This window comes from Stegostoma tigrinum, chromosome 31, assembly GCF_030684315.1.
Source record: "Stegostoma tigrinum isolate sSteTig4 chromosome 31, sSteTig4.hap1, whole genome shotgun sequence".
NCBI lineage: Eukaryota > Metazoa > Chordata > Chondrichthyes > Orectolobiformes > Stegostomatidae > Stegostoma > Stegostoma tigrinum.
In genome coordinates this window covers 13,119,184-13,139,684 of record NC_081384.1, presented here as the reverse complement: position 1 = coordinate 13,139,684, position 20,501 = coordinate 13,119,184, and the positions used below count along the sequence as shown (strand labels likewise).

Genomic DNA, 20,501 nt, shown 5'->3' with positions numbered 1-20,501 from the left:
TCCCTTTGGTCTGATGAAGGAAGAGATGTTTGAGATGAGGCCAAGCAAAGCACCATCAGCTGCTCTGGCGAAAGGGAGAGTGGAGGGCAGGGTAGATTTGTTCTACGTGCAAGTATAGGACGTACCACCTCTCTGGGCTTTGTCTACGAAGATCACCTGTAGTGAATCTGAGAAGCTGAGTATCTAGTCCACTAGTCCCCTGAAACATTCTGTAATACACTGCAGGCTATAGCATTGTTGGAAGTGAATGTGAAACATGTGCTCCATGAAAGTTGCGTCTAATCAACACTTCTGTGATAAACTCGGAGGTTTCAGGTCAGTGCTTCCAGGCAAGTTAAAATTATGATAACCCAAAATTAATTCTGTGCGAAGTGTAGACTTGAAACAAATTACCCTTCCTCCCATTACCTTTAGTCATCACCCTTTGGCAAAAACAACCCTCAGTGATTTTGGAAAAGGTTTCTGTATTTACTGACAGGGGCCCAGCAGTGAAGACGTTCTTTAGCTCTCAGTAACTGTGCTGTTCTTAGTTAAATACATAAGGATATAATGAAAATGTAACAGCTATGAGCAGGAAAGTTCAATGCCATTGAATAGCTTTTAAATGACTTTTAGTAGAATCTTAATGAGGAATAAAATTAGTTCCAAAAAGTACTTAAATTTTATATGTAAAGGTATAGTCTTAGTATAATGGAAAACAGCTGCTCGTTGCTATTTTTAGCAGGTTCTTTAAAGCCAGAGTATTACCTTAGCGAAGAGTGTGTTCTGAGGTATAATTCACAAGTCGATATTGTCTAATTCCAGTAATAAATGTGGGCCTTTTTCAAACAGACCCGGCATTTCTGGTATCCTTGACACATTACTCTGCATTCTTTTGTTCAAAACAAGCTCCCTACAATTTTAAAGCAGTTGTCAATTTTTTTAGAAAAACAGTGAGATTTAGTTTTAAGTAAAACCAGGGCAGGTTTTGTGAGATACATGTACAGGACAAGGCCATTTCTCCAGATAATTTTAAAACTTCACCGCACACTGATGTGTATAAATCCAGCACAGTAGGGCTGGCCTGATGAAAATACTGATCAGTTTATCATTACGGAAGGAGAAACCCATTTGAGTTTCACTTTCCAGGTGACCAGTTTATTTCTGCCGACTGCAAGTGATTCAGAATGTTGCAATTTTATTTTTGCAATCAAGTGGTATACCTGAAGAATGGTATGCCAAAAAGCCAATTGCTCTTTGATAAAAAGTGAAGACAAGTGATGCATGAGAAACAGTGTCTTTATTACAGCAATGATTTCTAAACAATGATTTGTGCGGAAATACCTTTGTTGTAGTCCAGAAATCTAAAACGGCAGGATATTAAAGTCGGATTACTACATTAGTGGCCATCTACTCATTATGTTCATAACCATTTTGAAGCAATAAATTTAAGACAAGCTTCAAGATTATGGCAGCTGTGGAATTTGTAACAAAACCGAAACAGTTATTGCAGAACCCTCATTTCATGTTGCCAGGTATCCCCGTTTTGATCTCAGATGCATGTTAACAACAGCTTGTGTGATGTTATCACAGAAAATATTACAGTTAATACACTTGTTGCCGGTTACATTTGAATTGACTTGTCATCTCCAGTTTACATTGAGGTGAAAACATAGAAAATGCACCAACTAATGGATGGATGAATTATTCATAAAAGTGAGATGTCCCTTCTAAATCTTCATTCGGATTTACTTGTAAAGCCTGATAAATTGGGGGTACAATGCACAAATGACAGCTTCAGCAGATTGGCAGCACTCTCATAACCGACTCACAAGATCCTGGCCTCAAACCCCACCCAATACTGAAGTGCGGGGCTGAATTTCTGTGGAGTCGGGAAGAGAAAAGGATGGTGGAGGGAAATCAGAGCTCAACAGGGCCATTTGAAAGTAGTGCACGGTGCTTGAAATTTGCTCAGATTCCATTTTAGTTGGTGTATTAGCTTCCATGAGTCACAAATCTGTAGATTAGCACAAAATGCTCTTTCAGACACAAATGAGGTCTGTTTATAGTCATGTTAGAGACTTTTAAGTGACTCTTGGATAGGCACGTGGAGGATAGTAAAATGTATGGTATGCAAGGTAGATTGATCTTAATAGGATAATAGGTTGGCACAACTTCGTGGGTTGAAGAGCCTGTACTGTGCTGTACTGTTCTATGGCCTGTGTGCTATGATCTGAGGGTTTTTAATTCCCTCATTTAAGTTATATTTGAAAAAGGCCACTTCAGTCAGTAATTGTCAGACTGCTTTGATTGTCAGGCTGTGTGGTATTCAAGAAGTTTCAAAGGAACTCTGGACATTTTGCTAAAGCTCTTCATTGTGAATGATTGGCTGTGCTTCAAAAGCTTTCATGTTCTCAGTAGAGTATGATTCTGAGTTCACTGTGCAATGTACAGTGTAAAGAGACTATTAAATAATTAGAGATGCAACAGAAGTTTCTCCTTAAAGATCACCCATTTGAGCTTTGAAATTTCTCATGGTTTCATGACTTGGAGGGTTTTATTCCCACTGACAAGTCTAAATGGTGAGAACAGTGTATTTTAGTTTATCTCTACAGGATTTCTGAGTCTATCCAAGGTGGACACTGGGTGAGTGCCTACTGGAGTTAGCATGGAGGGTATCATGGTGTATCGTAGATATCTGTTGGGATTGAGTTGGCACGGTTTGGCACACTGGTTCAACTGTAAGACATAATACCTATTGGAGTTAACATGGAAGTTTTCATGGTTTATGATAGACATCAGTTGGCATGGGTTGGCACACTGGTTCTTGGCTCAGCTATAAGACACAAAAGGCAGAAGGTGAGGTGATGCATTTTGGAAGATGAAGTACAAGTGGAAATTATGCATTGAATGGCAGAACCCTTCAGAATATTGATGTGCAGGGAGACATGGTCGTGCAGGGCCGCATTCACTGAAGGTGGCAGCGCGGGTAGATAGGGCAGTAAAAAAGGCCTGTGGCATGTTTGCCTTCATTGGAAGGGGCATGGAGTATAGGATAGACAAGTTATGCTGCAACTTTATAGAACTTTAGTTTGGCCACATTTGGAATATTGCATACAGTTCTGATCACCAAACTACCAAAGGATGTGGATGCTTTGGAGAGTGCACAGAGAAGATTTACCAGGATATTGCCTGGTATGGGGGATTTTAACCATGAAGAAAGATTGGATAGAGTGTGTTTGTTTTCACTGGAATACAGGAGGTTAAGAAGCAACCTGATAGAAGTTTGTAAGATTGTGAATGCCATGGATAAAGTTGAAAGTATGAGGCATTTTCCCAGGGTGGAGGATTCAATTACTCAAGGACACAGGTTCAAGGTGCAGGAAACAGAGGGAAATTTGAAAGAGATGTGTGAGGCAGGTTTTTCACACAAAGGATGGTGAGTGCCTGGAGCGCACTGCCAGACAAGGCAGTGAAAGCAGACACATTAGCTGCATTCAAGAAATATCTGGATGAATACATGAATAGGAAGGGAATAGAGGGATACAGATCCTGTAAGTGAAGACAGTTAGAGTATGTAAAGGCAAAATGTATCAGCGCAGGCTTGGAGGGCTGATTTGTTCTTTGTGTTACAGCTCATGGTTAGAGGGAGTATTCAATACAGTACACTGAACAGTCTGATAAATGTCAGCCTGTCAGTGTCTCAAGGGAATGTGGAAGCAGTGTGGAGGGTATGCATGTTTAGTGGCGTGAGATGATGGCCATTAAGGGAACCAAATGGAGGAAGATGTTGCATTTTACAGAGATGGTGTGAGAGCAGAAGCTTTGATGGGAAGTGAGTGCAGTAGGAGAAAAAGAGAGTGTGTGAGGTAGCTGACAGTAGAAAGCAGAGACCCCTTACCTTAGCAGCATGGAGAATGTCATTGATGTTCTTTCAACACTGTTACTTGGTCCTCCTAACCCTGGATGTGGCACTGATTGGAGTGCTGATTTCTGACCAGGCAGGTATCATACAGTGGCATAGCATCCTCTGCCCTGTCCTCCAGGAAGAGGGTTGCCATCCTGTGCACCACTCCATCAATTAGGACCCTTGGTTCTGTGCCAATTTGTGCTCACCAGCAGTTTCAATCCCCTCTCCAGTCACAAGCAGGGCAGGGCCCAGCACTCCTCGAGGTACACCATGAGCTTTTTGAAGATGCTGTGGCCAAAAAGGGGGTTACTGGTCTTATGGCGGGTATCTGGTGAGTTCTTCAGGGAATGGCGCGCAGTAAGATGGAATGGTGATGTCCCATAATACAATGGCAACTAAAGTGGTGAGTTTTGTAAGAAGCTGTGAGAAAACCTACCCAGCCTTGCAACAAGTGTCACTCCAACAGACACAACACGAGTTGCATTTCGCCAAAAAACATAAAATTCCACAGCTAAGTTAATTTGGGTCTGGGAAAAAGGTATTGACAAGGGAAGGGATCTGATTATAAATTAAACTTGTTGGATCAACCAAAGGGCAAAGGTAGATATAGAAGGAGAGCCCTTTTAACAATTTGGGGGTATTCCATCTGGAACCATAACAAATTGGGGAACCTTGCCCAGAGTCCGACTGTAGCAAATGTCAGCGCTACCCTATCTCTGTCATTTCCTTCCCATCACAATGCCCTGACTAATTAACCAATCTTCCTCCAAATAATATGTTTAATGGCTGCCACAGCCAAAGATGAAACAAAGTTACAACAGAGATACGGGTTGCATAATTACAGAGTGTCAACCAGTACATTATGGACAATTTCATTTCTCCAAACAAACAACAGTCTTGTCTGGGATCCATTAATGGACAAGCTACCTTTAAACAAGATTCCAGATGTGTAAAATTATTAAATGTAATCTTCTTATTCCAAAACTGGTCAATTATTTTTCGTAAATCAGAGAGGAATTACGAATTGTATCAGAGATAGTAGGAACTGTGGATGCTGGAGAATCCGAGATAACAAGGTGTGGAGCTGGATGAACACAGCAGGCCAAGCAGCAGCTTAGGAGCAGGAAAGCTGACATTTCGGGCCTAGCCCCTTCATCAGATTTTTTTCTGATGTAGGGTCTAGGCCTGAAACGTCAGCTTTCCTGCTCCTAAGATGCTGGTTGGCCTACAAATTGGCAGTCGCCTGTTAACAGATCATCACCCCATCCTGATTTGGAGCCCTATTACTGTTCCTTCACTGCTGCTGAATCAAAATTCCGAACCTTGCTTCCAAATGGTATTGTTGGTGCACTGATACCACGTGGACAGTGATTATTCAAAAAGGTGCCTCCCCACTACCGTCTGAAGGACAGTTAGGGATTGGCAATTAATGCTGGCCAAACAATGATTCCTACCTCCCACGAAAGAATAAACAAGAAAAGCGACAAATGTTTTTTCTCAGCATTAAAAATGAGTGCAAAATTTCTTAATTGATGATACAAAGTGATCCAGAAGGGTTTGACTGTATTGATTTTACTTGAAGGTCACTGTGAAAGTCATTGCTTTATTTTTGGTTCCATGTTTTTAAGCGCATCTACTTAGAGAAATGTTGTCATTTCTTTGGTGGCTTCAGGATTGAATTTCATGGGGATTTAAACTGTTCCAAGTGACTGATGGAACATAGCTTAGAGATTATTAAGGGCCCCACAGTGCCTTCGTTCAACTGTATCTGGAAATTCTATTTTGAGGTGGTGTGGCAAAGTTGTGACAATGAGCCAGACTTTACAATTGTGTAAAAGGAAATAGGGAGGGCTTCTTAATAATGTCTACAAATGATTGATCATAATGACACATGTCAAGCAGTGTGTGTTTAAATCGAAAAACTCAGTGCAGATTTACAATACTGTTGCTTTCTACTGACAGACAGTTTCCTAGAATATTAGATCATGTATTCTTTGAACTCTGTTGTCATGAATTTTGATGTAAAATCTACTTATAACTTCAGTGCCTCGACCCTCTGCATTAGATTATCCAGATTGTTTTCAGTATTTTCATGGTTGCTGCTATTTACATTCTTTAATATATACTGTGTAACAAACAAATTTCAACAAAGAAAGGTGTGTGTGTAGGAAACATATTTGATTATTCTAATACATATCTTACATACTGTGTAACAAACAAATTTCAACAAAGAAAGGTGTGTGTGTAGGAAACATATTTGATTATTCTAATACATATCTTACATACCCTACCTCTTTAGACAGACGTAGCAAAAATATTTTCTTCTTTTCATTGAAATTTCGATCAAGCTCCCCTTATATTAGGAAAGATATTATTTCATTGCAGGCAGTTCAGAGAAGGCTCACCAGGCTGATCCCCTGTATGGAGGGATTGTTTTAGGAGCAAACTTAAACAGGTTGGGATTCAACTCATTCAAATTTAGAAGAACGAGAGGTGACCTATAGAATTCTTAGGGAGTCTGACAGGGTAAATGCTGATGTTTCCCTTTTGGGAAAGTCTCGAAGCTGATGGCATAGTCTCAGAAAAAAGGGATGCCAATTTAAGACAGCGATGAAGAGGGATTTTCTCTATCAGAGAGTTATAAGTCTTCAGAACTCCTTGCCACAGAAAACTGTGGGAGCAGAGTCCCTCTGTATATTTAAGGCCAAGATGGGGAATCAGAAATTTTGGGGAAAGGAAAGTGTGAATGAAGAATGTTGGATCAGCCATGATTCTATTGAATGACAGAGCAGGCTTGAGGTTACAAAGTACCTACTCCTGTTCCTAATTTTTATGGTTTGCATGAGATGTTATAACAAAATCAATGATCACAGGAACCATCAATGGATCTGTAGCTTTTAATCATAAGACAATTATCTATGTGCAGCCTTTTTATTTCAAAAGTAGTATTTGTAAATGTTGTTTACAGGCTTGATTTAATAATATGCTGTGGACAATTTCTACTGGGGCAGTATCTTCAAATAAGCTAATAGAGCATGAGGTTACAAAAAGCGCAAAGTGTTGGAGAAACCAAGAGTGAATGTTTTGAGTCTAGTTCTCAGAACCTAGGTCGGTAGCATCTGCACTAAATGCAAATCATTTTCTGACCTTTGGCCAGTGGAGGTAGACATAAGAACATAAGAACTCGGAGCAAGAGTAGGCCATCTGGCCCCTTGGTCCTGTTTCGCCATTTAGTACGATCATGGCTGATCTTTTGAGACTCAGTTCCACTTACCAGCCCACTCACCATAACTCTTAATTCCTTGACTGGTCAAAAATTTATCTAGCCTTGCCTTAAAAACATTCAGTGAGGTAGCTTCAACCACTTCACCCCGCAGGGAATTCCACCGATTCACAACCCTTTGGATGAAGAAGTTCCTCCTGATCTCAGTCCTACATCTGCTTCCCTCTATTTTGAGGTGATGCCCTCTAGTCCTAGTTGCATGCTAGTGAAAACAACCTCCCTGCCTCCACTTTATCTATTCCCTTCATAATCTTATATGTTTCTATAAGATCTCCCCTCGTTCTTCTGAATTCCAATGAGTATAATCCCTGTGTACTCAGTGTCTCCTCATAATCCAACCCTCTCAGCTCTGGAGTCAACCGAGTGAACCTCCTCTGCACCCCCTTCAGTGCTAGACTATCTCTTCTCAAGCAAGGAGACCAAAACTGCATTCAGTACTCCAGGTGTGGCCTCACCAAGACCCTATACAGCTGCAGCATAGCCTCCCTGTTTTTAAACTCCATCCCTCTAGCAATGGCAGACAAAATTCCATTTGCCTTTTTAGTCACCTGCTGCACCTGCAGTCCCACCTTCAGCAATTCATGCACAAGGACACCCAAGTCCCGCTGCATAGGCATTGCTTTTATTTTCAGGGATCCTGAACTGTTTCACGACAGGACCTGGTTGATCCAGAAGCACAGCATCTTTCACAGGAGGATAGAGATGAATATTTGAAATGGTGCAAAATGTGGACCTGAATGAATTATTCAGCTCAAAAAGGAAACTTGCACAGATAGAACGGGTTTGTAACTCTCTGCAAAGTGGGGGTTGAATTTTGAATGGGTTAAAGACTCACCCAGTGATCAAGTAGTGACTTTGCAAGTGTTGAGCAAAAATGTTGCAGTGGGCACCAAAACCATGCAGTCATTCTGGAAAATTCCCACTGTTTGGGAATTAGCAGCAGTAGGTGCATGGCGAGTCGTCATTTTTAAGACGACTTCATTGGGGCTGCGCTTCTGAACGTGGACTTGGAGTCAGGGGAAGAGTTTCCCTACTTTTGATTCTTTAATCATTACAAAGACACGTTGCTCCTGACAATGTTTGTCGAGTGGTCGCCCCTCGTATCATTGCCAGAGAGGAAGTTTGATCAGGATGCCTCCCCCTAGACACTCAGAAATCTGGATTTATGTACATTTCTGTTTCTCCTCCCCCTGCCCCTACTACTGCCTCCACAGGTTTTCTCAGCAATGATTCCCAACTGCCATGAGATGAAGCAATATAACCTGATAGCTGAGTCAGAAGGTTTTTGACCTTCTGTCAGTGCAGGGAATCCATTGATTGTACTGCATGGCAACTCTGTGAGCTATAAAATCAAGCACCTCTTCATCTTTTGATAGAACAAGGTGTAGAGCTGGATGAACACAACAGGGCAAGCAGCATCAGAGGACCAGAAAAGCCAACATTTTGGACCTAGACCCTTCTTCAGAAAATTCAGAAAATCTAGGCCCGAAATGTCAGCTTTCCTGCTCCTCTGATGCTGCTTGGCCTATTGTGTTCATCCAGCTCGACACCTTGTTATCTCAGATTCTCCAACATCTGCAGTTCCTACCACCTCTTCATCTGTTTTCTTGTTAACTCACCTTTGCTATCCTCGAGTTATGAATGTGCAGAATGAAAAAGTCTCCAGGAGTATTTCAAAGCTGTTCCAATGCAAAAAATAGTAAAGATACACATTTTAGAGTGTTGGTGCTATCCACTTTAATTTAAACTGGGGTGGGTTTGACACTTGGCTTCTGTTTTATGCAGGTTTGCTGTCAGGATTAATGTATTTTTGTGCCTGAAAGTTGGTGTTATTTCCACTAATGTTAGACTCTACCAAAGTACAAATTGTAAATCCATCAACCAATACAACTGCGAGTCATTATTATACACAATATCCCCTCAATAAAGCATACTTACAACTGTCCATAGTCACTTACCACTGTAATTGCCAGGGGGATTTACAGTGACATTTGCCAGTCTCAGCTCTTCTTAGTGACAGAGCTTTATAAATCTATTGACATGCACTCATCCCTCAGTCAAATAATAGTTAAAATCAAACAGCGCACAGCAGCTAAGCCATAAACAAGGTCCCAAGACAAGGAGGTAACACCATTTATCAGAATCAGCTGCCATCCATATGAATTATCTGTCTTTAGAGGATGGATAATACTCTGGGCACCTTACGTTCAGCAAACCATTACTGATGTTCAGAAAGCATTCTGTATAGATTTGGAACAGAGAACTGCTGTTTATACAGTCCAGTCATGATGACAAAGTTAGTGAAAAGCCTGTCCTGTTCTGCAGTCTCTCGAGTTTTCTCATCTGATTACGACCAGTGGGTACACAATGTCTACAAATGTCCAGATGACAGCTAGAGTGACCAAAAAGGTATACTGTAGAGATGACTATGTATTCCCAAACCCATCAAACAAAAATAAAGCAGATAGTGTCTTTTTTTAATATAAACAGAAAATGCTGGAGCAATGCATCAGGTCAGGCAGAATCTGTAGAGGGACGAACAAGCAGATATTTCAGTGTGCTTGGTACTATTCTAATGAAAGATTATCCACGGATGCTGCCCAACCTGATGAATATTTCTAGCATTTTCTGTTTTACTTCTGATTTCCAGAATCCACTGGATATTTTACTTTGCTTGTATTTGCATTTCATGACTGGTTTACCAAAGGTATTGGAACTGATTTTGATGGAGTGTTGGTGGAAAGGTGGAATGTGCAGGGAAGTGGATAAGCTCACATCGCTGCCTCAGGGTGAATTCGGGTCATTTTAATCTCCTGGTCTTGCTATGCGTTGTCCAGAGTGGATGCCCATCTAAAACCTGGGTTGCAGAAAGCCACTACCAGGTACCAGAGGGCATAGTCACCAGCATTATTGCTAAATTGTGGAAAGGCTTGGGACACAATTGGTATCAGGAGAGTGGCACCTCAGAACGGAGGAGAGGACCCAAAAAGAATCCAGTTACTGAAAGCTTCACTCGGAATGTTCTGCAATGTGTAGGACTCACGTGACCCATATAATCGTGTGTGCCACAAGCTAAACTGAAAGTAATTACAGCAGAGGCATAGGTATTACACAGGTGATTAGAGCAAGCCAGACAATACACTGTATTCCAATGGATTTCTCTCAACACCGCTGGGGGTTAAAATAATGTCGGGTCTGAACAACATTGAGATTGTGGGATTTGGAAATTTGAGACCCTCAGCTTACTGCAATAAGCATCTCATGCACTTGCCCAACTTGGAAGTTAATTTGCACCAAGGGTGAGCATAGACTGGAAGCAGAGAGGTTGGTGTTCCTCCTCTCCTCCACATTCCCCATTCTCATTGTGCAAAAAGGGTCAAAATCTTTTCGTGTTGGCAAATATAGGAAAACATATAGCCCTCCTTCACACAGTGATTTTATAAAAAAAGTGTCCAAACAACTGATTTATATTATACAAATATATGCAACTACTTATAATCCATTTATAATCCCTTCATTCTTTCTGTCTTATCCTTTTCCAGGAACTGTGAATTTATTCACTGGCCAGCAACAGCTATGATTGTGAAAGTCATTTTAGTTTCTGAGTGCATTCAAACCCTTAGAGGTAAATTATAATTAAACGCACTGAGCAGTTTGCACTGCTATCGAGAGCTAATTTGAAATGTTGAAAACTTGCTTCAGATGTCTTGATCAGCAATCCCAATTGATATTACATCCTATTCTGAAGCAAGGCAGACCACCTCAGGGAAACTGTGTATGCAAAATTTATAGGCTGTTGATTTATGCCAATCTGTTGATGTTTGAAGCCTTTATCACGTCAGTCATTTCAATTAAGTTATTGTTTTTTCTCTGAAATTGTAGCAGTAGATTTGTGTCACGCAAAGAAGCACTCATCATATTATTTTCAGTTGTAGAAGTGCAAACATAATGAGGCACCATCCAAATGAAACATACTGTTGGAAGATTTGGTTTGCTTTAAATACAACACCTCCAAACTGAAGGACTGTCACAACCTAGACCATGAGTAAAATATGCAACGTGTTAAAGTAGGGCATAGTTAGGAACAACTGAAATATATCTAGAACAATGTCAAATGTCGACTCTACATGCTCTTTAATGTCTTCATGTGACACTATTGTGCTCCCCTGGAGAATCGAGAGGATCAATGAGGCACATGGTCAAGTTGTAGTTGGGTGTGCTGGTGTTGAACCAGGAGCTGGAGTTCTGCAGAGTTTCTGAGCTTGTGGTAACAGGCTTCGGGGCTGCAGAGTTCATAAGGCTCAAGTGTCCTCTGTTCCAATAATACGGTTGGCAGGGAGATCACAGCGGGAACTGTACATTTGGGAGATTAGTTGAGTATGCAAGCTAGGCAGAGAACCAACCTCATTAATCAAAAGTAGGGTGTTTTTGGGAAATATCAGAATAAAACCTATCTGATAGGGCTGCCTTCCTTCTCTGCATTATGGGTCCTGATTGTCCCGTTGAAATATCAATCCATTTAAATTTCTTCCAGAAAGTCTTCAGGACCAAAATGTTCCTTCTATGTTCATCCTACCACTACCTCTTCCTCTACTGACCCTCACTTATTTCAATATTTGTTCCGACTACTCTACTTCTCCACCTTGAATATTTTTGAATGAGCTGTTGATGGTGGCTCCAGTTACTGGATGAACTAACATACTGTCAGCGACATCAAATTCATTGTCACTCTTTCCTATCTTGTGAGTTATTGCAAACAGGACAAAATTAACACACCATGAAACCAACACAGAGCAACTTAGCAGTTCTGGCAACATCTGTGGAAAGCAAAACACAGTTAATGTTTCAAGCCCAGTATGATTTCTGCAGAACATACAATGGCAAGAGCGTAGTCTTACAACTTCTGGTCTTTCTCATTACACCTAAAGTTTTGAGTATGAATGAATGATTGATGTTTTCTATTGTCACACGTATTTGGGAAAATGCAGTGAGAAGTGCTTTGTTGCCACAATCCTGCACCATTTTGGAGATCATGCTCACATTTCCCTCTCTCCCCACCTCCTGCTGAGCATGCTCACATTACCCTAACTCCCCACCTCCTGCTGAGCATGCTCACGTTGCCCCAGCTCCCCACCTCCTGCTGAGCATGCTCACGTTGCCCCAGCTCCCCACCTCTTGCTGAGCATGCTCATGTTGCCCCAGCTCCCCATCTCCTGCTGAGCATCCTCACATTGCCCCTTCTCACCCCCCTCCACCACTCTGAGAAAGCTTACATTGACCTATCTTCCCTTTTCTAGAAACAACAATGAACAGAGCAGTTTTATTGGTGAAGTGGATTAATAAGCATTTCAAGGACTTGAGGAAAGAGCAGGGAATGGGTTCTGAGTGAATGGCCCTTTCAGAGAACTGACAGACATTGAATGAGCCCAAGTGGGTCTCATGTTTTAAAATTCTGTCTTTCAATAATACTACATGGACTGCACTTTGGTCTTTACATAAAAACTGCAAGTGTCAAAACCTTTACTTAAATAGGCTGAGCAATTTTGCTAAATTAGCTCCTTAATAGTGTTGCTGTTCTTGCCTTATTCAAATGGAGGCTGTGCTGAATTGCCCACTATAACACCTATACAAGCTCCCTCCAGTGATTCAGACTGTAATGGCCTTCATTGTCATAAGTGTTTTGTTTGACCCTCACTGAAAACAGCCATATTCCCCTTCTTTAACCTATTCCTTGCTCCAACATTCATTATGTTGCAGTGCTACTGTGTGAACATTAGCTCGCAAGCAGGAGTGCAGTTCCAGCGTGGGAATTTGAGAAGAGTAGCTCAATTGAAGCATACAGGACCTTGAAAGATCTTGACATGGTGCATTTTAGAATGCTGCGTTCACTTCTAGTCTCTCTGCTATAGGAAAAATGTTGTGAAACTTGAAAGGATTTATAAAAGATTTACAAGGATGTTGCTAGGTTTGGGGGGCTTGAGCTAAGGGGAGAGGCTGAATCGGCTGCGGTTATTTCCCCTGGAACGTCAAAGGCTGAGGAGTGACCTTATAGAAGTTTATAAAATCATGAGGGGCCTGGATAGGGTGAACAGCCAAGGTCTTTTCCCCCAGGTTAGAGGAAGCCAAAACTCGAGGGCATAGGTTTAAGGTGGGAAGGGAAATCTTTTAAAGGGACCTAAGGGGCACATTTTTCATGCAGAGGGTGATGCGTATGTCGAATGAGCTGCGAGAGGAGGTGGTGGAGGCTGGCACAATTACAACATTTGAAAGGCACCTGAATGGTTATATGAATAGGAAGGGTTTAGAGGGATATGGGCCAAATGCTGGCAAATGGGACTAGATTAATTTAGGATATCTCATTGGCATTGATGAGCTGGACCAAAGGATCTGATTCCCGTGCTGTACAGCTCTACAACTCTGTGACTTGTGTGGAGAGGATGTTTCCCTGGTAGGTGGGTTTGCTGTTTAATAATTTAACAGAGAGATGAGGAAACATTTTTCCAAGTGTCATGAACACTCTTCCTCAGAAGATGGTGAAAGCAAAATCTTTGAATATTTTTAAGACAAAGGTGGATAAATTCTTGATAATCAAGGGGCTGAAGGTGATTATAGAATATAGAACAATACAGCGCAGAACAGGCCCTTCGGCCCTCAATGTTGCGCCGACCTGTGAACTAATCTAAGACCCTCCCCCTACACTATCCCATCATTATCCATATGCTTATCCAAGGACTGTTTAAATGCCCCTAATGTGGCTGAGTTAACTACATTGGCAGGCAGGGTGTTCCACACCCTTACCACTCTCTGAGTAAAGAACCTGCCTCTGACATCTGTCTTAAACCTATCACCCCTCAGTTTGTAGCTATGCCCCCTTGTACAAGCTGAAGTCATCATCCTTGGAAAAAGACTCTCACTGTCCACCCTATCTAATCCTCTGATCATCTTGTATGTCTGTATTAAATCCCCTCTTAGCCTCCTTCTCTCCAATGAGAACAGACCCAAGTCCCTCAGCCTTTCTTCACTCCAGACCAGGCAACATCCTGGTAAATCTCCTCTGCACCTTTTTCCAATGCTTCCACATCCTTCCTGTAATGGGGCGACCAGAACTGTATGCGACATTCCAAATGAGGCTGCACTGGCGTAGTTGCAGCATGGCATCACGGCTCCAGAACTCAATCCCTCTACCAATAAAACCTAACACACTGTAAGCCTTCTTAACAGCACTATCAACCTGACTGGCAACTTTCAGGGATCTATGTACATGGACATCCACACTACCAAGAATCTTTCCATTGACCCAGTATTCTGCCTTCCTATTATTCCTCCCAAAGTGAATCACCTCACATTTATCCATATTAAACTCTATTTGCCACCTTTCGGCCCAATTCTGCAGTTTATCCAAGTCTCCCTGCAACCTGCAACATTCTTCCACACTGTCCACCACTCCAGCGACTTTAGTGTTATCTGCAAACTTACTAACCCATCCACCTATGCCTGTGTCCAAGTCATTTATAAAAATGACAAACAGCAGTGGTCCCAAAACAGATCCTTGAAGCACACCACTAGTAACCGGACTCCAGGCTGAATATTTTCCATCAACCACCACTCGTTGCATTCTTACAGAAAGCCAATTTCTAATCCAAACTGCTAAATCTCCCTCAATCCCGTGCCTCTGTATTTTCTCCAGTAGCCTACCATGTGGAACCTTATCAAAGGCTTTACTGAAGTCCATGTACACCACATCAACTGCCTGACCCTCATCCACATGCTTGGTCACCTTCTCAAAAAACTCAAATGAGGTTTGTGAGACATGACCTGCCCTTGACGAATCCATGCTGACTATCTTCAATCAAATTGTTGCTTGCCAGATGATTATAAATCCTATCTCTTATAATCCTTCCCGAAATTTTTCCTACAATAGACGTAGGGCTCACAGGTCTATAATTACCTGAATCATCCCTACTGCCCTTCTTGAACAAGGGCACAACATTTGCAATCCTCCAGTCCTCTGGTACTAAACCTGTAGACAATGAGAGCTCAAAGATCAAGGCCAAAGGCTCCGCCACCTCCTCCCTAGCTTCGCAGACAATCCTCGGAAAAATCCCATCTGGCCCAGGGGATTTATCTACCTTCACACCTTCTAGAATTGATAACACCTCCTCTTACTAACCTAAATCCTTTCAATTCTAGTAGCCCGTAACTCATTCATCTCCTCTACAATATTCTCCTGTTCCTCAGTGAAAACAGATGAGAAATAATCATTTAGCACCTCTCCAATCTCCACAGGATCCACACACAACTTCCCGTGGAACTATGTAGAAATCCAGTCAGTCATGATCTTATTGAATGGTGGAGCAGGGACAAGTGCCCGAGTTGCTAACAATGGTATGATTTTAGTACATTTAACATGAACAGCTTAATGGCTCCAAACACCAATTGATACTGTTGCATTGTTTCCTGTGCTGTTTATTAAGGCTAACATTTCAATCGGTTGCAGGATTTTGAGAAATAGGTACATAGCCTTTGGCAGACAAAAAAATGTTGGCTTTATGTTCCATTAATTCTCTCTTCTCCCCTCATCACTTATGTAATCCCTGCACTTGGGCGGGTTTAATGCATTGAGAATCTGTAGAGAAACAACATTGTTAAATAGACACATGAAGGAATTTTCCAGCAGTGTGATATTACCTGTGCTCAGGACTATTGATTCTAAAGGACCCAGTCAAAAATCAATCTTTTTAGTTTTACCAACTGACCTGTACAAATAAGGCATAAAATCATATTTTCACTTACAGCCAGGTGGGTTGCAATAGTTGTTAAACATACCACTGTTGTCAATTCTATTACTTTTATACAGTGAAAAAAAATGATAATTTTCATGAGACGTTGCACTTTAAAATCAGTCATTGAGAAATGTCTGGGATCTTAATTTCTCTTTAATAAATGTTCTCATATGCCCTGTGTACCACCAGGTCATAAATCCAGACTCACCCACACTTCTGGTGATAAAAGCAGCCAACTGCTGAATGATTAAAGCAGACTGGACTTTAGAGTAGAGTATTGACAGCAGAACTGTGTTTGCCATCATTATTGCTCTGAGACTGACTGAAACTTAGAGTACGCACATTGTTCCTTTGACATGGGAATTTAGAAGTTGTATTTGGTGATTCTGCACTTCTGCCGAGATGGCACTGTTGAGATCATCTCAAAATGCAGTCAATTAGGAAGCGTTAAACTGGAAAAAGGCTTGCATTTTAATAGCATTTAACAAGACCACTGGACATCTCAAGGCACTTTACAGCCAATGAATCTTTTTGGAAGTGTGGTGATGGTTATAGAGTAAGAAACCCAGAAACCAATTTTCACACGACAGGCTTCCACAGCATTAACGATAATGACCTGGACAGGGAAAACTGTACTGCTGTTCTTCAAAATAGTGCCACTGGAACTTCTGTTCCGCCTGAACGAGAACATGGGGTTTAACATCTTGTCCTTGCAATGAGTCCCCCTGCAGTGCAGCATAAGAATGTCAGCTTTGATTCTTGTCCAGAGCTGTGGAGTGGGACTTGAACCCGTAGCCCCGTGACTTGGAGCTGGGCTCCGCTAAGCTAAATCTGACACTGATGAGGACTTCTGCTCATATACCTTAGCCTTGCCTTTAAAACCGTTGAAACGCGTTTCACTTCATTGACAAAAAAAACTAGGTTTTATTTAAAATAAAGTACTAGGCCTGTTATTGATATGAAATAGCCTCATTGGCCCTATAAGTATAATTATGTACTGGTTGAATATTCAATTTCTCCGTTGTAAGACATTCCTTTTTTATTAACAATAATTTGTTCTTTTTAAAACAAAAGAAGTGTGTTTATGATACCTTAGCTTCTGCCTTAATGTCGTGTTCACATCCTAATAATTTATTTTGCTGCCTGTGAAATACAATATTTAGAAGTGAAGAGATTCAGTGTTTTTCACTTCCTGGTTTGCTGTCAATGTGAAGACTTACAGGCGTTTGACTGCTTACTGTTCTCGATGATCCCATGATATGGACATCTGGTGATCTGTTTGAATTTGCTGACATTGGTAAAGAGGAGGTCTGCCGTACAGAGATCACTAAATCTTTGCAGGCACACCTTTATTGAGGTCAGCGACAAGTTATATTATTTATGTTATTTTGCTACTGACAGCAAAATATGAGCCATCACCACAGCTTTTGAATTTGAAGTTAGTGTCAAATTATGCTCTGCTTTGCAAATTCCGCTCTGAAATTCTTGGACTTGGATGTTTCCCATCCAATAAATTTGCCACATTAATATTCCAAAGAGCCATCTGCTGTGAAAATTGTGAATCTGTAGGTGCAACTTTCTATTTTGTGACACAAGTGGAAATGGTGGTTCTAGTGCACCGAGTGAGCAGCACAAGCTGTGGGGACTGTCCGTGCAGAACTCTGTCACATTGAGGAGCTTTGAGGCTTGTTCACTTTCTGCTTACAAATATTGCCTCATGAAACTGAAATGAAGTTACTCGTCTGTAGCCATTCTCACAGAAGAATATGCTAATTGTGGAGTAATTACATTGCCACAAATTTGGTCTGGCAACATCATGCTTGTGGGTTTCAAGTAAATGTCATATTTGTAGAGTCAGTGTCGTGTACTGTCGGGGACACATGTTTCTGAGTGCTGTGTTAATGAGCACACATCATTCAGAGGCATAAGGCCAAGTGATAAATTGACAGTATGTTATTTCACCTGTCACCAAGGGGGAATGGCATTCCAATATGTTTAGAAAAGGTCAACGTGGTCAAATAACAAAGTTTATTACGTGCTGCATGAATTATAATTGTAGATTATAAAGTCTACATGAAGCAGTGCCACAACCACTGTAAGAAATCAGAAATAGTACCAAAGAAACTCATGAACAAAAGTTAGAAAGGCAAAGGACAAGTGGTTCTCAATTCTAGTCCAGCCAACAAACTGATTATGAATTGTAAGGACAGTAGCATTCAGTAATAACTTCATGCTTTCAAGGTGAAAGTTTTGGGACAATTTTATGCTGTAAATCTGTTTGATTAAAATCTTGTAATATTCTAGCTACACTGTCACTACTTTTTATTGAAGTTGTGCAATGTCCATGATTGAAATTGGCATAATTTGAAATAAAAACAATTGCTGCAATTGTTTTCAGGCCCCACTACAACTTCTGTTACCTTATCCCCAACTCCACCTCTCGCCCTGGCAGCTGTCTAAGAAAAAAGTACTTGATAATGTATTCCACTTCCTACTGATGTTCAGTAGCAGCAATATGCACCATCTACAAGATGCACTGTGGAAATTCACCAAGGGTCCTTAGGCTGCATCTTCCAAACCACTACCATCTAGAAGGACAAGGGCAGCATATACATGGGAACATCACCGCCTGCATGTTCCCCTCGAAGCCGCTGACCCTCCTGACTTGGAAATATATCACCATTCCTCAGTGTTGCTGGGTTAAAATATTGGAACTCCCCCCCCCCCCCCCCCCCGCCACCAAAGGCATTACGGGTTTACCTACACTAAATGAGCTGCAGCAGTTCAAGACAGCAGTTCACAACCACCTTCTCAAGGGCACTTAAGGATAGGCAATAAATGCTGACCCAGGTAGCATCGCCACGTCCCATGACTGAATTTTTAAAAAAACGTGAGTCCAAGATGAACTTCCAGTCACATATTCTTACCATCACTGAGAGTTCTTATTTCCACCTCCATATCCTGACTCATGCCTTTGATACCACTAGACTTCATAGGCCAACATCTTCCTAGATGGTCTTCCATGTTCTACCGTCAGTAAACTTGAGATTACCCAAACTCTGCTGACTGTGTTTTGTATTATATTATCAATCCACATTGACTATTGATCATGCAATGCCTTAATTTTAAAATTTTCATCTTGTTTTCAAATCTCATCCTAGCCTTACCTCACCCAATTTCTCATCCTTCTCCAGCCCTATTCTCTGAGATGTCTGTGCATCTCTAATTCTTGCCTCTTGAGCATTCCTAACGTTAATTGCTCTGCTATTTATGGCCGTACCTTTTGTTATTTTAGTCCCAAGCTCTGGAACATAATACAGATACCTCTCACCTCCCAACTTCACTTTCATCCTTTAAGGCACTCTTCAAAACCTACTTCTTTGACCACACATTTAGTTATCTCATCTGACAGACAGAAATTTCACAACTGGGTGGGTAACTTAAGTCAAGAGACTTCCTGAGTGGCCAGACCTATTTCGGGGATTGTAGGGTTCCTGAGGGGAAATCACCAAATTGTGTTAGAAGATTTGAGGCATTTCACTCCTCACCCTCACACACAGACAACCTCACCCAACCTACCTGCCCCAAGGCTGCTTAAAACTTCCATGCTAACCTATTCCAATTCATGACAATGCGCTGTAAATCATGCCCTCACCATGAACATGGCCCCAGATATGTTCCATACCAACTCAATGCCATTCTTAGCTCACAGCCACCTCCTTCAAACAGTCACAATTCTTAATCTTGTCTAAGTATACATTGACACATTGGCAAAAGAGATCATATAGCAAGTTAGTATAAGAAGTTCATTTCACTTGTCAAACCAGAAAACCCTGCTGAACAAATGCTGTGATCCAGACCAGTAATGGCAACTATATTTCTTCTCTCAGCTGTACCATTGTGTTGCACATCTCTTTGGTTGCGTATATAGTGCGTACTGGGTGACTCAGCACAGAAGAGGCATTCATTGCATGGAAGGACCATGAAGGTATGGGTAAGACCTTGTAAACTTGCCTTTCAAAAGGCTCCTGAATCTACACTATGTCTAAACTATGGTACCCAAATTCTCTGATGGGCCAAGAAGCACCAGTCATGGGGATCTGGCCAGACCTAATGAAAATTGCAGGCTGAACTTAGGAGATGCCTGCACACCAGTGTACAGCTGGCTGTATCAGTTCAGGTACAGGCTTTCTACTCACATTTTTTTCCTGCACCAGCAAAAATTGGGGGTACTGCAATGAGGTGAAAATCCAGGGATCCATTTCTGGTCACTATTTTTACCGTCAGTGTTCCAGAGTTGTTCCCCATTGAAATCCACAAAATCCACGAAAATCTGTTTACGTGGGTAGTATTATGTTTGTTTTGCAATATCCCTATGAAGTGCTTTCGGATGTTTTAGGCCCTATGAAAATATAAATTATTTAGTGCAATATTACATCTTTTGAAATATTTTAAAATGTGTTTCATAATAATGGACTATTAGGGAGGTTGTAGCAGTACACTCAGAGAGTCATAATGTGATTGCACAGTTTAGCATGGCTTTATA

General features: G+C 41.3%; 1 protein-coding gene across 12 annotated transcripts in view; it reads left to right on the top strand.

Annotated features, from left to right (window-relative positions):
- Window positions 1-20,501, top strand: part of znf385c (zinc finger protein 385C) — a 430,141-nt gene that overhangs the window by 87,916 nt on the left and 321,724 nt on the right. The window contains exon 1 of one of the 12 annotated variants that reach the window (XM_048560948.2): window positions 19,882-19,943. The exons of the other annotated variants lie outside the window; for them this stretch is intronic. The gene's annotated coding sequence lies outside the window, so the exon portion shown is untranslated. Of the gene's footprint in view, window positions 1-19,881; window positions 19,944-20,501 lie in introns of those variants that run through there. 12 annotated transcript variants of the gene reach the window in all.